The sequence below is a fragment of the Oncorhynchus clarkii genome, chromosome 1 (genome assembly GCF_045791955.1).
Source record: "Oncorhynchus clarkii lewisi isolate Uvic-CL-2024 chromosome 1, UVic_Ocla_1.0, whole genome shotgun sequence".
Lineage (NCBI taxonomy): Eukaryota > Metazoa > Chordata > Actinopteri > Salmoniformes > Salmonidae > Oncorhynchus > Oncorhynchus clarkii.
In genome coordinates, this window is record NC_092147.1 from 84,271,454 (window position 1) to 84,294,413 (window position 22,960).

The 22,960-nt window shown below is 45.8% G+C and overlaps 1 protein-coding gene across 1 annotated transcript in view; it reads right to left on the reverse strand.

Annotated features, from left to right (window-relative positions):
• Nucleotides 1–16,535, reverse strand: part of LOC139418048 (N-acetyllactosaminide beta-1,3-N-acetylglucosaminyltransferase 2-like) — a 35,241-nt gene extending 18,706 nt beyond the window's left edge. The window contains exon 1 of the mRNA XM_071167172.1: nt 16,199–16,535. The gene's annotated coding sequence lies outside the window, so the exon portion shown is untranslated. The remainder of the gene's footprint in view (nt 1–16,198) is intronic.
• Nucleotides 16,536–22,960: the final 6,425 nt, after the last annotated feature.

Here is a 22,960-nt window from a genome sequence, read left to right on the forward strand (position 1 = left end):
ACCGCCAGCATTCAAAAGTGACCAAAACATCAGCCAGGAAGCATTGGAACTGAGAAGTGGTCTGTGGTTTCCCACCTGCAGAAACACTCCTTTATTGGGGGTGTCTTGCTAATTGCCTATAATTTTCACCCGTTGTCTATTCCATTTGCACAACAGCATGTGAAATTTATTGTCAATCAGTGTTGCTTCCTAAGTGGACAGTTTGATTTCACAGAAGTGTGATTGACTTGGAGTTAGATTGTGTTGTTTAAGTGTTCCCTTTATTTTTTTGAGCAGTGTATATATATATATATATATATATATATATATATATATATATATATATATATATATATATATATATATATATTACTTAAATCAAGCGTTTTATGTTTTCTTATGGTCTGTCAACAAATGTCCTCATCCTAGACCATCTATTTTGTAGATCCAGCTGTATGTCAACAATCCTAAATGATTAGAAAAGATAAGCACCAAGTCATTTTCTGATTTGTGGCGCTCATCTTATCCCTCATTGGATGTGGAGGCATTTAGCACAATGTTGTAATTGTTGACCTGCGAAGTGGACTCTTCCTGACACTAAAGACTCAATCATGGAGACTCTGACCGTTGTGGCTGCTTTGCATGTTGTATTGTCTTTACCTTCTTGCCCTTTGTGCCGTTGTCTGGGCCCAATAATGTCTGTACCCTGTTTTGTGCCGTTGTCTGGGCCCAATAATGTCTGTACCCTGTTTTGTGCCGTTGTCTGGGCCCAATAATGTCTGTACCCTGTTTTGTGCCGTTGTCTGGGCCCAATAATGTCTGTACCCTGTTTTGTGCCGTTGTCTGGGCCCAATAATGTCTGTACCCTGTTTTGTGCCGTTGTCTGGGCCCAATAATGTCTGTACCCTGTTTTGTGCCGTTGTCTGGGCCCAATAATGTCTGTACCCTGTTTTGTGCCGTTGTCTGGGTCCAATAATGTCTGTACCCTGTTTTGTGCCGTTGTCTGGGCCCAATAATGTCTGTACCCTGTTTTGTGCCGTTGTCTGGGCCCAATAATGTCTGTACCCTGTTTTGTGCCGTTGTCTGGGCCCAATAATGTCTGTACCCTGTTTTGTGCCGTTGTCTGGGCCCAATAATGTCTGTACCCTGTTTTGTGCCGTTGTCTGGGCCCAATAATGTCTGTACCCTGTTTTGTGCCGTTGTCTGGGCCCAATAATGTCTGTACCCTGTTTTGTGCCGTTGTCTGGGCCCAATAATGTCTGTACCCTGTTTTGTGCCGTTGTCTGGGCCCAATAATGTCTGTACCCTGTTTTGTGCCGTTGTCTGGGCCCAATAATGTCTGTACCCTGTTTTGTGCCGTTGTCTGGGTCCAATAATGTCTGTACCCTGTTTTGTGCCGTTGTCTGGGCCCAATAATGTCTGTACCCTGTTTTGTGCCGTTGTCTGGGTCCAATAATGTCTGTACCCTGTTTTGTGCCGTTGTCTGGGCCCAATAATGTCTGTACCCTGTTTTGTGCCGTTGTCTGGGCCCAATAATGTCTGTACCCTGTTTTGTGCCGTTGTCTGGGCCCAATAATGTCTGTACCCTGTTTTGTGCCGTTGTCTGGGCCCAATAATGTCTGTACCCTGTTTTGTGCCGTTGTCTGGGCCCAATAATGTCTGTACCCTGTTTTGTGCCGTTGTCTGGGCCCAATAATGTCTGTACCCTGTTTTGTGCCGTTGTCTGGGCCCAATAATGTCTGTACCCTGTTTTGTGCCGTTGTCTGGGCCCAATAATGTCTGTACCCTGTTTTGTGCCGTTGTCTGGGCCCAATAATGTCTGTACCCTGTTTTGTGCCGTTGTCTGGGCCCAATAATGTCTGTACCCTGTTTTGTGCCGTTGTCTGGGCCCAATAATGTCTGTACCCTGTTTTGTGCCGTTGTCTGGGCCCAATAATGTCTGTACCCTGTTTTGTGCCGTTGTCTGGGCCCAATAATGTCTGTACCCTGTTTTGTGCCGTTGTCTGGGCCCAATAATGTCTGTACCCTGTTTTGTGCCGTTGTCTGGGCCCAATAATGTCTGTACCCTGTTTTGTGCCGTTGTCTGGGCCCAATAATGTCTGTACCCTGTTTTGTGCCGTTGTCTGGGCCCAATAATGTCTGTACCCTGTTTTGTGCCGTTGTCTGGGCCCAATAATGTCTGTACCCTGTTTTGTGCCGTTGTCTGGGCCCAATAATGTCTGTACCCTGTTTTGTGCCGTTGTCTGGGCCCAATAATGTCTGTACCCTGTTTTGTGCCGTTGTCTGGGCCCAATAATGTCTGTACCCTGTTTTGTGCCGTTGTCTGGGTCCAATAATGTCTGTACCCTGTTTTGTGCCGTTGTCTGGGTCCAATAATGTCTGTACCCTGTTTTGTGCCGTTGTCTGGGTCCAATAATGTCTGTACCCTGTTTTGTGCCGTTGTCTGGGTCCAATAATGTCTGTACCCTGTTTTGTGCCGTTGTCTGGGTCCAATAATGTCTGTACCCTGTTTTGTGCCGTTGTCTGGGCCCAATAATGTCTGTACCCTGTTTTGTGCCGTTGTCTGGGCCCAATAATGTCTGTACCCTGTTTTGTGCCGTTGTCTGGGCCCAATAATGTCTGTACCCTGTTTTGTGCCGTTGTCTGGGCCCAATAATGTCTGTACCCTGTTTTGTGCCGTTGTCTGGGTCCAATAATGTCTGTACCCTGTTTTGTGCCGTTGTCTGGGTCCAATAATGTCTGTACCCTGTTTTGTGCCGTTGTCTGGGTCCAATAATGTCTGTACCCTGTTTTGTGCCGTTGTCTGGGCCCAATAATGTCTGTACCCTGTTTTGTGCCGTTGTCTGGGCCCAATAATGTCTGTACCCTGTTTTGTGCCGTTGTCTGGGTCCAATAATGTCTGTACCCTGTTTTGTGCCGTTGTCTGGGTCCAATAATGTCTGTACCCTGTTTTGTGCCGTTGTCTGGGTCCAATAATGTCTGTACCCTGTTTTGTGCCGTTGTCTGGGTCCAATAATGTCTGTACCCTGTTTTGTGCCGTTGTCTGGGTCCAATAATGTCTGTACCCTGTTTTGTGCCGTTGTCTGGGCCCAATAATGTCTGTACCCTGTTTTGTGCCGTTGTCTGGGTCCAATAATGTCTGTACCCTGTTTTGTGCCGTTGTCTGGGTCCAATAATGTCTGTACCCTGTTTTGTGCCGTTGTCTGGGTCCAATAATGTCTGTACCCTGTTTTGTGCCGTTGTCTGGGTCCAATAATGTCTGTACCCTGTTTTGTGCCGTTGTCTGGGCCCAATAATGTCTGTACCCTGTTTTGTGCCGTTGTCTGGGTCCAATAATGTCTGTACCCTGTTTTGTGCCGTTGTCTGGGTCCAATAATGTCTGTACCCTGTTTTGTGCCGTTGTCTGGGCCCAATAATGTCTGTACCCTGTTTTGTGCCGTTGTCTGGGTCCAATAATGTCTGTACCCTGTTTTGTGCCGTTGTCTGGGCCCAATAATGTCTGTACCCTGTTTTGTGCCGTTGTCTGGGTCCAATAATGTCTGTACCCTGTTTTGTGCCGTTGTCTGGGTCCAATAATGTCTGTACCCTGTTTTGTGCCGTTGTCTGGGTCCAATAATGTCTGTACCCTGTTTTGTGCCGTTGTCTGGGTCCAATAATGTCTGTACCCTGTTTTGTGCCGATACCATGTTGTGTTGCTGCCATGATGCCGTGTTGTCACGTGTTGCTGCCACGATGCAGTGTTGTCATGTGTTGCTGCCACGATGCAGTGTTGTCATGTGTTGTTGCCATGATGTCGTGTTGTCATGTGTTACTGCCATGATGCAGTGTTGTCATGTGTTGCTGCTATGATGCAGTGTTGTCATGTGTTGCTGCTATGATGCAGTGTTGTCATGTGTTGTTGTCATGCGTTTCTCTTCATGTTGCGTTGTCATGCGTTTCTCTTCATGTTGCGTTGTCATGCGTTTCTCTTCATGTTGCGTTGTCATGCGTTTCTCTTCATGTTGCGTTGTCATGCGTTTCTCTTCATGCGTTTCTCTTCATGTTGTGTTGTCATGCGTTTCTCTTCATGTTGTGTTGTCATGCGTTTCTCTTCATGTTGCGTTGTCATGCGTTTCTCTTCATGTTGTGTTGTCATGCGTTTCTCTTCATGTTGCGTTGTCATGCGTTTCTCTTCATGTTGTGTTGTCATGTGTTGTTGTCATGCGTTTCTCTTCATGTTGTGTTGTCATGTGTTGTTGTCATGCGTTTCTCTTCATGTTGCGTTGTCATGCGTTTCTCTTCATGTTGTGTTGTCATGCGTTTCTCTTCATGTTGCGTTGTCATGCGTTTCTCTTCATGTTGTGTTGTTGTCATGCGTTTCTCTTCATGTTGTGTTGTCGTTGTCATGCGTTTCTCTTCATGTTGTGTTGTCATGCGTTTCTCTTCATGTTGTGTTGTCATGCGTTGTCATGCGTTTCTCTTCATGTTGCGTTGTCATGCGTTTCTCTTCATGTTGCGTTGTCATGCGTCTCTTCATGTTGCGTTGTCATGCGTTTCTCTTCATGTTGCGTTGTCATGCGTTTCTCTTCATGTTGCGTTGTCATGCGTTTCTCTTCATGTTGCGTTGTCATGCGTTTCTCTTCATGTTGCGTTGTCATGCGTTTCTCTTCATGTTGTGTTGTCATGCGTTTCTCTTCATGTTGTGTTGTCATGCGTTTCTCTTCATGTTGCGTTGTCATGCGTTTCTCTTCATGTTGTGTTGTCATGCGTTTCTCTTCATGTTGCGTTGTCATGTGTTGTTGTCATGCGTTTCTCTTCATGTTGCGTTGTCATGCGTTTCTCTTCATGTTGCGTTGTCATGCGTTTCTCTTCATGTTGCGTTGTCATGCGTTTCTCTTCATGTTGCGTTGTCATGCGTTTCTCTTCATGTTGCGTTGTCATGCGTTTCTCTTCATGTTGTGTTGTCATGCGTTTCTCTTCATGTTGCGTTGTCATGCGTTTCTCTTCATGTTGCGTTGTCATGCGTTTTCTTCATGTTGTGTTGTCATGCGTTTCTCTTCATGTTGCGTTGTCATGCGTTTCTCTTCATGTTGCGTTGTCATGCGTTTCTCTTCATGTTGTGTTGTCATGCGTTTCTCTTCATGTTGCGTTGTCATGCGTTTCTCTTCATGTTGCGTTGTCATGCGTTTCTCTTCATGTTGTGTTGTCTCGTCGTGATGTGTATTTTGTCCTATATTTTTAGCAGGCCTTTTGCCTTTTTCGTAGGCCGTCATTGTCAATAAGTATTTGTTCTTAACCGACTTGCCTAGTTAAAAAGTTTAAATAAAAACACTACTGTGGAGGTCGGAAAACATCTGACAAGACGTTGATATAAACTGTGTTAACGGGGACATTACACTGACATTCAAAGATGAATACAAGATGATGCTGAAACACTGGTGATTTAGCCAACAAATGAGTGGCAGCTTATACAGTTGACTCTGTTGGGGTCTATCTGTTAGTCAGCACCTGGAGCTGTTTGGGACAAAGGACATATTGGTTTACAGAAATCCATGCTGAGGTGTTGTTTACCTGGTCACGGTCTCCAGCTCTGTTGCATTTTCAGCACAAAACCAATACAAGTAAATATTTGTGATAATGGATAAAATCATCTTAAAGTAACTTTACTGATCTAGAAAATCCATTTAACCCTTTGGGATAAATCCGACATGGAACGTAAAAATATTTACACGACCAGTCAAACGTTTGGACACCTACTCATTCCTGGGTTTTTCATCATTTTTACTATTTTCTACACTGTAAAATAGTGAAGACATCAAAGCTATTAAATAATATATGGAATCATGTAACCAAAAAGGTGTTAAACAAATCAAAACATATTTTATATTTGAGATTCTTCAAAAAGTAGCCACCCTTTGCACACCCTTGGCATTCTCTCAACCAGCTTCATGAGGTAGTCACCTGGAATGATTTTCAATTAGCAGGTGTGCCTTGTTAAAAGTTAATTTGTGGAATGTCTTTCCTTCTTAATGTGTTTGGGCCAATCAGTTGTGTTGTGACAAGGTAGGTGGGGTATACAGAAGATAGCCCTATTTGGTAAAAGACCAAGTCCATATTATGGCAAAAACAGCTCAAATAAGCAAAGAGAAACGACAGTCCGTCATTACTTTAAAACATGAAGGTCAGTTCATTCACCGGATAATCTTTCTTTATATGAATAATAGTTTAAAACATAAATAATTGACAAATTAAATCCAGGTTATGAACATGTTACAGTAATGAGAACTCGTTACGATAAAAATGTTCATGGTCTTGGAAAACGTTTTTTTAAACATTACATGTGAACAGTTATGATTAAGATGGACAATAATTTGATGGTATTTTATCCATTACAAAATAAAAAGGTATGTTGTTTTAAAATGTACCAAAGAGTGACACACACACTAAGCCATAATATTGTACGGACATGGCCCAATGGTATTCCTAGAAACACAGACCACAACAAGCAGTCATACAGTCCTGGAATGTGCTAGAAAACCTCTGGAATTCTGCCCATCAGCTCCGGGAAAGAGATCAGGTGATATCCCAGAAATGATTTAACTTTAAATACTTAAGTCAAATCGTTATGTCACATACGCCGTATACAACAGGTGTAAACCTTACAGGGAACTGCTTACTTTACAAGCCCTTAACACAGTTCACTGCATTGTTGGTTAAGTAAAAAAATATAATTATTAACAAATAAATAAAACAATTACATGGGCTCATAACTTATGTTAGTAAAGACGTAGTATACAATATAAAATGACACACGGCTGAAGTTTCCTGACCAGGAAACCCGACCAGGAAACCCGACCAGGAAACCCGACCAGGAAACCCGACCAGGAAACCCGACCAGGAAACCCTCAAACTCAATATTAGGAAGGCGTTACTGTGTTGTACACTCAGTGCACGTGTTCTAGGGAACTGGGTCCTAGAGCCCCTAGTCAAAAGTAGTGCACTATTTAGGGAATAGGATGCCATTTGGGACAAAGCCTGGGACACACACAATACATCTATCACACTTCAGATACAGCTGACACCGTCTCCGCTCCAAAAGGGGGTGTGGCCTGATCTTCCAAGTGTTTGTGCATCATCATTATTAAAGGGGGTGTGGCCTGATCTTCCAAGTGTTTGTGCATCATCATTATTAAAGGGTGTGTGTCCTGATCTTCCAAGTGTTTGTGCATCATCATTATTAAAGGGTGTGTGAACTGCACTTGCTCATGGGTTTGTGTTTTCCAAAACACTCTCCCTCCCCAAAGCCCAATATCCTGCTGCCTCAACCCAGCCCCAGAAGTAGTCAGAGTGAGGGAGTAGAAGGCCGGTCAAACAAGACACTGAACAGCCACTGGATAAAACCTGTTAGTAGAAGGTGGTGGGACTAAACGCAACAGTCACCTTTCAAATGAACATTTACAAGACATGTTACTGAAGGTTACTCCCCCACGCCCTCTCTACCAGAACACACGGAAGCAGGATTTCCTACCATCATCTCTCTCCTCAAAGGTGTCTGAGTTTTATGACTCTAGACGAGACAGAGCTCATATAAAAGTCATCTCTAAGAACAATAAGGATGGTTGGCTCTAGTAGAACGGACACCAAACATCCTGTTCTAACGGTTCCTACTTCCTATGTGTCTGCACGTGTGTAAAAAAGAGGAACAACATGGGGCTAATAACGATGATGATATTGACCAGGCGTTTTAACACTTCCCTGTTCCTTTAATCTGGTATAATGGAACTAAAACGGGTCACACGATGTTCCTCAAAAGGTCTTCGTTAGGATACTCAGCCTGACTGATGCAGAAATCCAGTTTGATCCAGTTAGCATCCCTCTCAATCTAGTGCAGTATAGCCAAAGCCTTGTATGGATGGCAGTCAGATATGTGCTGTGTGCTCCTATTGGTGGTTAGATCTCGGCGATATATTAAATGTAATAAAAAATATATATTTGTCACATGGTGAATCTAAAGGGTTTAGACATCAGCGAGTAAGTAAAGTAATAACAGGAAGGATAAAATACACATGAATGAAGCCACATACAAGGACCATGTATCACGAGTCCCAGTATACAGGTAGGGATCTACAGATTGGTACAATACCCTCTATAAAAAAAAAATGTATTTTTATACCGTGTTAAATAACTGAAAAGTTACACTAATTGGACTACCTAGCTGTCAGTTCTGTCCTGGCTGGGTTGAGAGGAAAACCCATCAGCACGGAGAAAGACCCTTTACAAACACGTAGAATTCATTTGTTGCCGGTCTAGGGTCCATGCACTCGTCATAAAACTAATTCAGAAACATAGAAACATACCGCCATACAGTCAAAATAAAAAGACAAATATAGAAATATGATATTTGGGCCATATCGCCCAGCCCTATTGGTGGTACTCATGTGGTTCTGAGTGGCGCTAGCAGCCAAAGGTCAAGGGTTCAATTCCCTCATGTGACCACAGACACATGACAAAAATGGACACAGTCACTACTGTATTTTAAGTATCTTTGGATTAAAAACATCTGACTAAAGTCCTACAGTGGTGTTTTACACAGATACCTGCATAAGAGCAACCTCTACTGGACAACATGTCAGACACTAGGTCAGTCGTCTCTATAAAACAGTGGTTCTTAACCTTGTTGGAGGTACTGAACCCCACCAGTTTCATATGCGCATTCACCGAACCCTTCTTAATTGAAAAAAAAAAATCTAATTCAAAACATAGGTATATATTTGACTGGTGCACAAAATGAACCGTGCATCAACATCACTGTGTTCAAAGAACAAAATCATCAAAACATTTTCACACAGATGATCATTTTCACACAAAAACAAAAACATAATAATGAATATTTACTGCAAATCAGTGTGACTTCTGCTGTTGCCTTTCAGAGACCAGTTCAGAAATGCGCGGCTTCACCTTGGCAAGTGCCACTCTCATGTCATTTTCGCAACAAAGTCTGTTCCTTTTCTTCGTTTTTATGTCCAGCATCCTCGAAAAGGATTGCTCGCAAAGATATGTTGTAACAAACGGTATGAAAATCTCCAGAGCTTTCTTAGCAATAACAGGGTACGTTACCATTTGTTGACACCAAAACGTTGAAAGCGTTGTTGTTCTGAAGAGTTGCTGTTGAACCTGGCTCTGCTGAATTTCAATGATTTCATCGAGGTATTCATCATTGACATCTGTTGTCTCAACACTAAACGTGAACGGCTGTCTCACCCATGCTGGATATGACTCTCTTGTAGGGAAGTATCCGTCGAGAGAATTTGCAAGCTCATCTAAGTGCGTGGCAATTGCTTGCTTCAGTTCAGCGGGTACAGAAATGTCTCCGATTCCAGATACATCTTCGATCTTACTTACACAGTCGTCCAGCAGGGGAAAGTTTGCGAAGTTATTGTTCTCTGTTCGTCGTTTCCATAACGGTAGCTTTTTTTGAAAAGCCTTCAGGTTTTCCTCCGCTTCGATGATGTCGACTCCACCGCCCTGCATCTTTTGATTGAGATGATTGAGAGCTGCGAAGATATCGGCCATGTATGCTAAAATGAGAATGAACTCAGAATTTTTGAAGCAATCTGCATGACAATGTTGGTGCTCTTGCAAAAACAGGGCTAATTCCACACGCACGGCAAAAACACGATTCAGCACCTGTCCCCGGGATAACCACCTAACGTTAGAATGGTACAGAAGTACCTCGAATTCAGAGCCCATTTCTTTACACAGCTCACTGAAGATGCGATGCCGCAGAGCACTAGTTCGCACATAGTTCACGCATTCCACTACAATTTTTAATACTTCTGCCAGTTTTGGAGGAAAGGTTTTTGTTGCCAACGCATGCCTGTGCAGAATACAATGCGTAACCATGATGTGTGGTGCATCGGCTTTCACTAGCGCACCAAAACCAGACTTTCTTCCCAGCATGACTGGAGCTCCGTCCGAACAAACTGCAGAAACCATATCCCACGAAAGATTGTTGTCTTTGAAGAAGTCATCCACTAGTTTCTTCACATCGGCTGCCTTAGTTGTTGTTGTAAGAGGCTTACAAAATAAAAATTCTTCCTTTATCACGTCGTCTTTCACATAGCGCACGAATACAGCAAGCTGGCTTAGATTGGAAACGTCTGTGGTCTCGTCGAGTTGAAGGCTGAATTTTCCAGGCTTGAAATCAGATCTGCAACTACTTGAGCCAAGATGTCTTTGCTCATGTCCTCTATTCTGTCGCTGATGGTGTCATTTGAAAGAGGAATTTGGGATAACTTAACTTTGGCCTCTTTTCCCAGCATGATATTCGCCATCTTCAACGTAGCTGGTTTTATGAGTGTTTCACCAATGGTGTGTGGTTTGCCCTGCTTTGCGATCAGGTAAGCAACTTCGTACGATGCTGTGAGGATCGGTTTGTTGATGGGTACAAAGCCGAGAACAGGCAGAGTAGCCTTTTCATCGAATCTGGCTCTCTTCACCTTGAATTCAGCGAGCGTTGTGTTCTTGTATTTTCCATCTCCATGCAACTAAAGGAAGTGTTCTCTTAGTTTTGCCGGTGCTAGACTAGAATTGCTCAACTTGGCATTGCATATCATGCAGTTAGGACACTGACTCCCATCACATTCGGTTATACATGTAAATCCATATTGTACATATTCGTCCGACCACTTTCTTTTTTTGCTCGACATAGTAAGTATGAAGGGATTAAAATATTAAGAAAAAAATCACAAGTTGACTACTGAGCGCACCAAATTCCCTGCAGCATAGATAGGCCAAGCGATGTAGCGTGATCACCTGCAGCCAATGATGGCCAAGCGGAGCGTGTCATCACGAATCATATTAATCGAATGTGTGTCTTGACCTCCGCCGAACCCCTGAGACTGACTCACCGAGGGGTTCGATCGAACCCCGGTTAAGAACCACTGCTATAAAAGGAGAGTGTGTGTGTGTCTCTCTGCTGGTTCTGGGACATTAAAATCCCCAAACGTCCCCACAAGGATAGTAAAATAAGGAAAATTAACCCTCATGCTGACAATTCCCACAGTCCCCCTGAGGAAAAAGGCTAATTTAAATTTAGGAGGTTAGTGTTTAGTGGTTAGGGTTAGAATTTGTGTAAGGGGTTAGGATTAGTGTTTTGTGGTTAGGGTTAGAATTAGTGTAAGGGGTTAGTGTTTAGTGGTTAGGGTTAGAATTTGTGTAAGGGGTTAGGATTAGTGTTTAGTGGTTAGAATTAGTGTAAGGGGTTAGGATTAGTGTTTAGTGGTTAGAATTAGTGTAAGGGATTAGTGTTTAGTGGTTAGGGTTAGAATTAGTGTAAGGGTTTAGTGGTTAGGGTTAGAATTAGTGTAAGGGGTTAGGATTAGTGTTTAGTGGTTAGGGTTAGAATTAGTGTAAGGGGTTAGGATTAGTGTTTAGTGGTTAGGGTTAGAATTTGTGTAAGGGGTTAGTTTTAAGAGTTAGGTTTATGGGTTAAGGTTATGGTTATGGTAAGGATTAGTGTTTAGTGGTTAGGGTTAGAATTTGTGTAAGGGGTTAGCTTTAAGAGCTAGGTTTACGGGTTAAGGTTATGGTAAGGATTAGTGTTTAGTGGTTAGGGTTAGAATTTGTGTAAGGTGTTAGCTTTAAGAGCTAGGTTTACGGGTTAAGGTTATGGTAAGGATTAGTGTTTAGTGGTTAGGGTTAGAATTTGTGTAAGGGGTTAGCTTTAAGAGCTAGGTTTACGGGTTAAGGTTATGGTAAGGATTAGTGTTTAGTGGTTAGGGTTAGAATATGTGTAAGGTGTTAGCTTTAAGAGCTAGGTTTACGGGTTAAGGTTATGGTAAGGATTAGTGTTTAGTGGTTAGGGTTAGAATTTGTGTAAGGGGTTAGCTTTAAGAGCTAGGTTTACGGGTTAAGGTTATGGTAAGGATTAGTGTTTAGTGGTTAGGGTTAGAATATGTGTAAGGGGTTAGGATTAGTGTTTAGTGGTTAGGGTTAGAATATGTGTAAGGGGTTAGGATTAGTGTTTAGTGGTTAGGGTTAGAATATGTGTAAGGGGTTAGCTTTAAGAGTTAGGTTTACGGGTTAAGGTTATGGTTATGGTAAGGATTAGTGTTTAGTGGTTAGGATTAGAATATGTGTAAGGGGTTAGGATTAGGGTTTAGTGGTTAGGGTTAGAATATGTGTAAGGGGTTAGCTTTAAGAGTTAGGTTTACGGGTTAAGGTTATGGTAAGGATTAGTGTTTAGTGGTTAGGGTTAGAATATGTGTAAGGGGTTAGCTTTAAGAGTTAGGTTTACGGGTTAAGGTTATGGTAAGGATTAGTGTTTAGTGGTTAGGGTTAGAATATGTGTAAGGGGTTAGCTTTAAGAGTTAGGTTTACGGGTTAAGGTTATGGTAAGGATTAGTGTTTAGTGGTTAGGGTTAGAATATGTGTAAGGGGTTAGCTTTAAGAGCTAGGTTTACGGGTTAAGGTTATGGTAAGGATTAGTGTTTAGTGGTTAGGGTTAGAATATGTGTAAGGGGTTAGCTTTAAGAGTTAGGTTTACGGGTTAAGGTTATGGTAAGGATTAGTGTTTAGTGGTTAGGGTTAGAATATGTGTAAGGGGTTAGCTTTAAGAGTTAGGTTTACGGGTTAAGGTTATGGTAAGGATTAGTGTTTAGTGGTTAGGGTTAGAATATGTATAAGGGGTTAGCTTTAAGAGTTAGGTTTACAGGTTAAGGTTATGGTAAGGATTAGTGTTTAGTGGTTAGGGTTAGAATATGTGTAAGGGGTTAGCTTTAAGAGCTAGGTTTACGGGTTAAGGTTATGGTAAGGATTAGTGTTTAGTGGTTAGGGTTAGAATATGTGTAAGGGGTTAGCTTTAAGAGTTAGGTTTCCGGGTTAAGGTTATGGTAAGGATTAGTGTTTAGTGGTTAGGGTTAGAATATGTGTAAGGGGTTAGCTTTAAGAGTTAGGTTTACGGGTTAAGGTTATGGTAAGGATTAGTGTTTAGTGGTTAGGGTTAGAATATGTGTAAGGGGTTAGCTTTAAGAGTTAGGTTTACAGGTTAAGGTTATGGTAAGGATTAGTGTTTAGTGGTTAGGGTTAGAATATGTGTAAGGGGTTAGCTTTAAGAGTTAGGTTTACGGGTTAAGGTTATGGTAAGGATTAGTGAAAATAGGATTTGGAATGGAAATATATTTGAGGTCCCCACGAGGATAGAAGAACACAACGTGTGTCTGTGTGTGTGTGTGTGTGTGTGTGTGTGTGTGTGTGTGTGTGTGTGTGTGTGTGTGAGTGAACCCTGACAATATTCTCTCTGTCAGGTGTTAATTGCCTTTGCGTCATCATGTTAAATTCCTGAATTTGAGAGTCAGTTGACCAGCCAGCTGCCCCGCCCTGAAAGGCACTACTCCAGCTGCATGAGGACACGGGGGCTGTTGTAACTACCTGTCCCCAGCTGCCCCGCCCTGAAAGGCACTACTCCAGCTGCATGAGGACACGGGGGCTGTTGTAACTACCTGTCCCCAGCTGCCCCGCCCTGAAAGGCACTACTCCAGCTGCATGAGGACACGGGGGCTGTTGTAACTAACTACCTGTCCCCAGCTGCCCCGCCCTGAAAGGCACTACTCCAGCTGCATGAGGACACGGGGGCTGTTGTAACTAACTACCTGTCCCCAGCTGCCCCGCCCTGAAAGGCACTACTCCAGCTGCATGAGGACACGGGGGCTGTTGTAACTACCTGTCCCCAGCTGCCCCGCCCTGAAAGGCACTACTCCAGCTGCATGAGGACACGAGGGGCTGCTGTAACTAACTACCTGTCCCCAGCTGCCCCGCCCTGAAAGGCACTACTCCAGCTGCATCAGGACACGGGGGCTGCTGTAACTAACTACCTGTCCCCAGCTGCCCCGCCCTGAAAGGCACTACTCCAGCTGCATCAGGACACAAGGCTGCTGTAACTAACTACCTGTCCCCAGCTGCCCCGCCCTGAAAGGCACTACTCCAGCTGCATCAGGACACGGGGGCTGCTGTAACTAACTACCTGTCCCCGGCTGCATGAGGACACGGGGGCTGTTGTAACTAACTACCTGTCCCCGGCTGCATCAGGACACGGGGGCTGTTGTAACTAACTACCTGTCCCCGGCTGCATCAGGACACGGGGGCTGTTGTAACTAACTACCTGTCCCCGGCTGCATGAGGACACGGGGCTGTTGTAACTAACTACCTGTCCCCGGCTGCATGAGGACACGGGGGCTGTTGTAACTAACGAACTGAATATGAATAATACCAGGTCATTTACATAAAACACAGCGTCAGTCAGGGTGCGTCTCCTCAGCCCTAAACACACCAGAGTACTACATAACTGCTACATGTAGCTGGGTCTGCCTTTGTAACAGAGATAACAACATACTGTAAGACCACTTCACAGCTAACTTGAAATGTTGCTAACGGAACTAGCAAATTGGGTCCTTTTCTAGAGCATAGCATGTTGATACGTTGTGGGGGAGGGCACTCAGAGAAGTACTGGTTTGATCCCACTAAGGGGTACAGTGGAGGAAGCTGTTAGCAGAGCAGCGACGTGGGTTTCACCTTCAGTGTATTTGGGTCTTCCCAGGTTATCCTTGTTTGGGAACCCTGGTTCCCAGCTTGTGTATCTGTGTTAGCTTCAGGCTCCTCCCTCTACCTCTGTATCAGATCAGTCTTCCTGTCTGTATCCTTCTACCAGTATACACAGCTCCCTTCATGATCAGTCTTCCTCTGTCTGGATCCTTCTACTGGTCCCTGTCTACCAGTATACACAGCTCCCTTCATGATCAGTCTTCCTCTGTCTGTCTGGATCCTTCTACTGGTCCCTGTCTACCAGTATACACAGCTCCCTTCATGATCAGTCTTCCTCTGTCTGGATCCTTCTACTGGTCCCTGTCTACCAGTATACACAGCTCCCTTCATGATCAGTCTTCCTCTGTCTGGATCCTTCTACTGGTCCCTGTCTACCAGTATACACAGCTCCCTTCATGATCAGTCTTCCTCTGTCTGTCTGGATCCTTCTACTGGTCCCTGTCTACCAGTATACACAGCTCCCTTCATGATCAGTCTTCCTCTGTCTGGATCCTTCTACTGGTCTCTGTCTACCAGTATACACAGCTCCCTTCATGATCAGTCTTCCTCTGTCTGGATCCTTCTACTGGTCTCTGTCTACCAGTATACACAGCTCCCTTCATGCAGCACAGTCACTCTAGTGGACATCTCCACTCTGGGTTTGTAACTAGGTACATATGTGTCAAGTCTATTCCAACCTGGATACTGTTGCTAGACACTCCCCCAAAACAGCCAGGCATTTCCAGTTGTAATGGTTGACTCAAAAGTTTAAAAATGACCTTGGTTGTAAAAATGTCACCGAAAGACAATGCTAGCAGGGTTTATTTAACTATGTTGTCTCAAAAAAGGGATATTCCCCATTTTAACTTGTACAGCACATGAAAAACAGACAACTTGGGTGTTAAACTGTGGCAATGGGGTGCACATTTTAGGAGATGGTATGTATAGAACTGTGCCTGTTTATACAACCAAAATGTGTGAGAGTTCTGTACTCACTGCACCAGAGACACTCAGTCTACTACAGTAACGTCATTTCATGATACTGAACTCTCGAAACTACTACTGCTTATTCTGTGTGGGATGCAACACACTGACGATAGAAATGTAGCCTATAGAGCTGTCTGTCTGGTCTCTCCTGTTGTTTATGTATAGAGCAGTTCTCAGCTGTTCTGTAAGTTGGTTTTCTATCTGAACGTTCTGTATCCTACTCGCTGCCCTCTGAACTGTCCATCTGGTGAGTGACTGTTGATAGTCCACTACCTCCACAGACCGTTTCGACAGTATTTTAGAAGCATAGACTACTTATTGTCGGGAAGGAATTTCCACTACGGGTTTCATTATGCTCCTCCTCTTTATCGTACTTAGTCAAATAAACTTGTAATGTGCCCATGAAGACGAGACGTCTGCGTATTAACCTAGGAAAATATTTGACCATGACTGATTTCCACAGATAACATATGTTTGAGTTGCAACCACTACGCACAAGCGAACTCCGAATTTCCAAGAGAAATGGACGGACGGAGCAAAGACGTGCGTCAAGCGATCAGATATACGTTTAACGAAAACGAAATATTCAGACTGGATATGGGAGAAACTAGACTAGTAAACTCTCAACATGGCTAATAAAATCACATTAATAATCGTAAACAATCATAGCTACCTTGTCTTTGAATCCTAAACCCAGGTTCGTTCTCTCATCATGAAGTTAATTGTCTCCAAGTCGCCCCCCCAAAAAACGAAAACTCTCCTTCAGAAAACTGCAACCCTGTCGCGCATGGAGATGGCGCATCTGACATCGGTGCTGTAAAAGGTAGCGTACAAACTCTCCGTAGACGTATCGTCCAATGATTAATAGGCTACAAGCCCGCCGTTGATTACTTCACTTTTTTAAGCGAAATGTTCACTAATAACTTGAGGACAAACGAGGTTTATTCCAATTTAGAGTTTAGATTCTGTCATCGGGAGTTCCTTATCCTTCCTCCTCGCACCGGTGACACAACTTTGATGATTGACGGCTGGAAGACTCCTCCTAAAAAAGGTATGACGTTGCCTATGTACCCCGCTCAGGAGTTGAAAACAAATCGTTTTTTTTTTTATTCAAACGGCAGTAAAACAAAAATGATGGAGTGAGTTTTAGTAAAAAATAGCTTGATGTAATAATTTGTTATAGGGACATATGTGGTAGGCTAATGCTGCATGCACACAGGTTTTCGTCATAAACTACATTTTACATACACCTTGATCACACCGACAGTGTTATTGCGCCAAATGGTATGCAGCGTCATCTGGATATGTGGGCAACAAAAGTTCAACATTCACCTTCTGCTACCATTTCTGTCAATTTGATGCATACCTTAGATTAATCCAATGTATGTACCACACAGAAAGCACTGAAACTGCCTCTGCAATGCAGCGCTGCAAGGCTAACACAGCGTTCCTTAGGAAATGAATGTACTTCTGGTGTTACAAAACGCAAGGACACTGTAGGTGTCTCTTCCCCCCCCCCCCCCCCTCCCAACTCTCCTTCCTCCCTCCCCCCCAACTCTCCCTCCTCCTCCCTCTCCCCCCCCCCCCCCCCAACTCTCTTTCCTCCCTCCCCCCCAACTCTCCCTCCTCCTCCTCCTCCCTCTCCCCCCCCCACCTCTCCCTCTCCCCCCCACCTCTCCCTCCTCCTCCCTCTCTCCCCCCCACCTCTCCCTCCTCCTCCCTCTCCCCCCCACCTCTCCCTCCTCCTCCCTCCCCCCCCCCACCTCTACCTCCCCCTCTCCCCCCCACCTCTACCTCCCCCTCTCCCCCCACCTCTACCTCCCCTTCTCCCCCCACCTCTACCTCCCCTTCTCCCCCTCCCCCCCACCTCTCCCTCCTCCTCCCTCTCTCCCCCCCACCTCTCCCTCCTCCTCCCTCTCCCCCCCACCTCTCCCTCCTCCTCCCTCTCCCCCCCCACCTCTACCTCCCCCTCTCCCCCCCACCTCTACCTCCCCCTCTCCCCCCACCTCTACCTCCCCTTCTCCCCCCACCTCTACCTCCCCTTCTCCCCCCACCTCTACCTCCCCTTCTCCCCCACCTCTCCCTCCTCCTCCCTCTCTCCCCCCCACCTCTCCCTCCTCCTCCCTCCCCCCCACCTCTACCTCCCCCTCTCCCCCCACCTCTACTTCCCCTTCTCCCCCCACCTCTCCCTCCTCCTCCCCGTCTCCCAATCCTCTCCCCCCCACCTCCCTCCCTATACCCCCACTTCTCCCCTCCCTCCCCCCCACCTCTCCCTCCCCCCTCTCTCTCCCCCCCACCTCTCTCTCCCACCCTCCCTCTCTCTCTCCCCCCTCTCCCTTTCGCTCTCTTTTCACCCCTCCCCCTTTCTCTCTCTCTCTCCCCCTCTCTCTCTGAACAGGGACATGTTGAAATTCACGTGACTGATCTCACTATGCTCAGTGTGCTACGATGACTATCTCTGCCATGCTAATGTGGTGGTGGGGGAACACATGGGTCGTGGGTCCCTATATAGTGCACTACCTTTGACAGGTCACAGGTTACTCTGGTCAAAAGTAGTGCACTAATGGGGAACAGCCTAGGAACAGTGGGTTAACTGCCTTGTTCAGGGGCAGAACAACAGATTTTTACCTTGTCAGCTCAGGGATTCGGTCTAGCAACTTTTCGGTTACTGGCCCAACACTCTAACCACTAGACTACCTGCTGGTTACTGGCCCAACGCTCTAACCACTAGACTACCTGCTGGTTACTGGCCCAACACTCTAACCACTAGGCTACCTGCTGGTTACTGGCCCAACGCTCTAACCACTAGACTACCTGCTGGTTACTGGCCCAACACTCTAACCACTAGGCTACCTGCTGGTTACTGGCCCAACGCTCTAACCACTAGACTACCTGCTGGTTACTGGCCCAACACTCTAACCACTAGACTACCTGCTGGTTATTGGCCCAACACTCTAACCACTAGACTACCTGCTGGTTACTGGCCCAACACTCTAACCACTAGGCTACCTGCTGGTTACTGGCCCAACAATCTAACCACGAGGCTACCTGCCATCCTATCTTGTTTTGGGGTGTTTTGGTTAATGGCTAAAATTCGCTCGCTAGCTAACCAACAACTGTAACGATGTATCTGAGAGACAACAAGCGCTCATTGTGCAACTTGATTTATGTTTTCAATGAACATAGGAGACTAAATATAGTTGACATGTTGTCAGCAGTCTAAGCCAACCCCGTCTGTTTTGCCCCAAAGTTGCATAGGCGGCGGTTTTGTTGCTAAACAACCAACCCCTGTATGTGTGGGTGTTTGTATTAGTTGTGTATTTACAGTAGACCTACTCTCAGTACTCTTTTCTCTGTGTGTGTGTGTGTGTGTGTGTGTGTGTGTGTGTGTGTGTGTGTGTGTGTGTGTGTGTGTGTGTGTGTGTGTGTGTGTGTGTGTGTGTGTGTGTGTGTGTGTGTGTGTGTGTGCGTGCGTGCATGCATGTCTGTGTTTGTGTGTTTTGAGGGAGTTTCTCCTTGAGGCAGATGGGGTTTTCCTTTAGGCAGATGGGTCTCTCTCTCTCATTCATCATGTGTAGTAGGCAGCTCCACAGCAGGGGGGGGAAACCCCCGCTCTGCTTCCCCAACCAGAGAGCACCTCGTGGGGGAAGAAGTCTGTGCTGAGGGCACACTCCCTTCTGGGTCTCTGAGCCACAGCTGCACAACACGAGGGCAACAACAGACCTTTCTTGTGAATTTTATTTCATAACTACTGTCTTTCATTTCAGAGACAAATAACTCTTCAAGGATTTCACGCTTTTCAGTTGAAGTTTTTAAGCACAGTTTTTTTAAAAGATATCCTTTTCAATTTCTTAAGGCCTTATATTAAACAATATAGTTCGACAATATGCACAAACTCTGTCTATTTAGTTATTTATTTACGGCAAGACTGTTGAACTGTCATCTCAGCCTGTGTTATTTTCACAACAAAAACAATATCAGTTGCAAAATAGAAAGCAAATACTTTGGATAAAGCTCAAGACCACTCACAGTAAGGTCTGCCCCCGGCCCTCACAGTAAGGTCTGCCCCCGGCCCTCACTGTAAGGTCTGCTCACGGTAAGGTCTGCCCCCGGCCCTCCCGGTAAGGTCTGCCCCCGGCCCTCCCGGTAAGGTCTGCCCCCGGCCCTCCCGGTAAGGTCTGCCCCCGGCCCTCCCGGTAAGGTCTGCCCCCGGCCCTCCCGGTAAGGTCTGCCCCCGGCCCTCCCGGTAAGGTCTGCCCCCGGCCCTCCCGGTAAGGTCTGCCCCCGGCCCTCACGGTAAGGTCTGCCCCCGGCCCTCACGGTAAGGTCTGCCCCCGGCCCTCCCGGTAAGGTCTGCCCCCGGCCCTCCCGGTAAGGTCTGCCCCCGGCCCTCCCGGTAAGGTCTGCCCCCGGCCCTCCCGGTAAGGTCTGCCCCCGGCCCTCCCGGTAAGGTCTGCCCCCGGCCCTCCCGGTAAGGTCTGCCCCCGGCCCTCCCGGTAAGGTCTGCCCCCGGCCCTCCCGGTAAGGTCTGCCCCCGGCCCTCACGGTAAGGTCTGCCCCCGGCCCTCACGGTAAGGTCTGCCCCCGGCCCTCCCGGTAAGGTCTGCCCCCGGCCCTCCCGGTAAGGTCTGCCCCCGGCCCTCCCGGTAAGGTCTGCCCCCGGCCCTCACGGTAAGGTCTGCCCCCGGCCCTCCCGGTAAGGTCTGCCCCCGGCCCTCCCGGTAAGATCTGCCCCCGGCCCTCCCGGTAAGGTCTGCCCCCGGCCCTCACTGTAAGGTCTGCTCACGGTAAGGTCTGCCCCCGGCCCTCACTGTAAGGTCTGCTCACTGTAAGGTCTGCCCCCGGCCCTCCCGGTAAGGTCTGCCCCCGGCCCACACGGTAAGGTCTGTCCCCGGCCCTCACAGTAAGGTCTGCCCCTGGCCCTGTAGCTTATTGTCAGCCACTTAAAATAAGGGCTGTGTTTAGTATAGGCTTACTCTGGCGTGACATTTTGATAACTATGCCAATTTCTCTTGGACAAGATTACTTTATATATATATATATATATATATATATATACAGTGGGGCAAAGAAGTACAGTGCCTTGCGAAAGTATTCGGCCCCCTTGAACTTTGCGACCTTTTGCCACATTTCAGGCTTCAAACATAAAGATATAAAACTGTATTTTTTTGTGAAGAATCAACAACAAGTGGGACACAATCATGAAGTGGAACGACATTTATTGGATATTTCAAACTTTTTTAACAAATCAAAAACTGAAAAATTGGGCGTGCAAAATTATTCAGCCCCTTTACTTTCAGTGCAGCAAACTCTCTCCAGAAGTTCAGTGAGGATCTCTGAATGATCCAATGTTGACCTAAATGACTAATGATGATAAATACAATCCACCTGTGTGTAATCAAGTCTCCGTATAAATGCACCTGCACTGTGATAGTCTCAGAGGTCCGTTAAAAGCGCAGAGAGCATCATGAAGAACAAGGAACACACCAGGCAGGTCCGAGATACTGTTGTGAAGAAGTTTAAAGCCGGATTTGGATACAAAAAGATTTCCCAAGCTTTAAACATCCCAAGGAGCACTGTGCAAGCGATAATATTGAAATGGAAGGAGTATCAGACCACTGCAAATCTACCAAGACCTGGCCGTCCCTCTAAACTTTCAGCTCATACAAGGAGAAGACTGATCAGAGATGCAGCCAAGAGGCCCATGATCACTCTGGATGAACTGCAGAGATCTACAGCTGAGGTGGGAGACTCTGTCCATAGGACAACAATCAGTCGTATATTGCACAAATCTGGCCTTTATGGAAGAGTGGCAAGAAGAAAGCCATTTCTTAAAGATATCCATAAAAAGTGTAATTTAAAGTTTGCCACAAGCCACCTGGGAGACACACCAAACATGTGGAAGAAGGTGCTCTGGTCAGATGAAACCAAAATTGAACTTTTTGGCAACAATGCAAAACGTTATGTTTGGCGTAAAAGCAACACAGCTGAACACACCATCCCCACTGTCAAACATGGTGGTGGCAGCATCATGGTTTGGGCCTGCTTTTCTTCAGCAGGGACAGGGAAGATGGTTAAAATTGATGGGAAGATGGATGGAGCCAAATACAGGACCATTCTGGAAGAAAACCTGATGGAGTCTGCAAAAGACCTGAGACTGGGACGGAGATTTGTCTTCCAACAAGACAATGATCCAAAACATAAAGCAAAATCTACAATGGAATGGTTCAAAAATAAACATATCCAGGTGTTAGAATGGCCAAGTCAAAGTCCAGATCTGAATCCAATCGAGAATCTGTGGAAAGAACTGAAAACTGCTGTTCACAAATGCTCTCCATCCAACCTCACTGAGCTCGAGCTGTTTTGCAAGGAGGAATGGGAAAAAATGTCAGTCTCTCGATGTGCAAAAATGATAGAGACATACCCCAAGCAACTTACATCTGTAATCGCAGCAAAAGGTGGCACTACAAAGTATTAACTTAAGGGGGCTGAATAATTTTGCACGCCCAATTTTTCAGTTTTTGATTTGTTTAAAAAGTTTGAAATATCCAATAGATGTCGTTCCACTTCATGATTGTGTCCCACTTGTTGTTGATTCTTCACAAAAAAATACAGTTTTATATCTTTATGTTTGAAGCCTGAAATGTGGCAAAAGGTCGCAAAGTTCAAGGAGGCCGAATACTTTCGCAAGGCACTGTATTTAGTCAGCCACCAATTGTGCAAGTTCTCCCACTTAAAAAGATGAGAGAGGCCTGTAATTTTCATCATAGGTACACTTCAACTATGACAGACAAAATGAGAAAAAACATCCTACAATGTGTTCCTCTAGTCCAGGTGGGAGAGGGAAGTGTGCAGTGAGATTGCGTAGTCCGTAGATCTATTGGGGCGGTATGCAAATTGTAGTGGGTCTAGGGTGTCGGGTAAGGTGGAGATGATATGATCCTTAACTACCCTCTCAAAGCACTTCATGATGACAGTGCAATGGGGCGATTCCTGCCAAGGCTGCAGCTACTCTTCCTGGGGTTTATTATGGATCCCCAGTAGTTCCTGCCAAGGCAGCAGCTACTCTTCCTGGGGTTTATTATGGATCCCCAGTAGTTCCTGCCAAGGCAGCTACTCTTCCTGGGGTTTATTATGGATTCCCAGTAGTTCCTGCCAAGGCAGCAGCTACTCTTCCTGGGGTTTATTATGGATCCCCAGTAGTTCCTGCCAAGGCAGCAGCTACTCTTCCTGGGGTTTATTATGGATCCCCAGTAGTTCCTGCCAAGGCAGCAGCTACTCTTCCTGGGGTTTATTATGGATCCCCAGTAGTTCCTGCCAAGGCAGCAGCTACTCTTCCTGGGGTTTATTATGGATCCCCAGTAGTTCCTGCCAAGGCAGCAGCTACTCTTCCTGGGGTTTATTATGGATCCCCAGTAGTTCCTGCCAAGGCAGC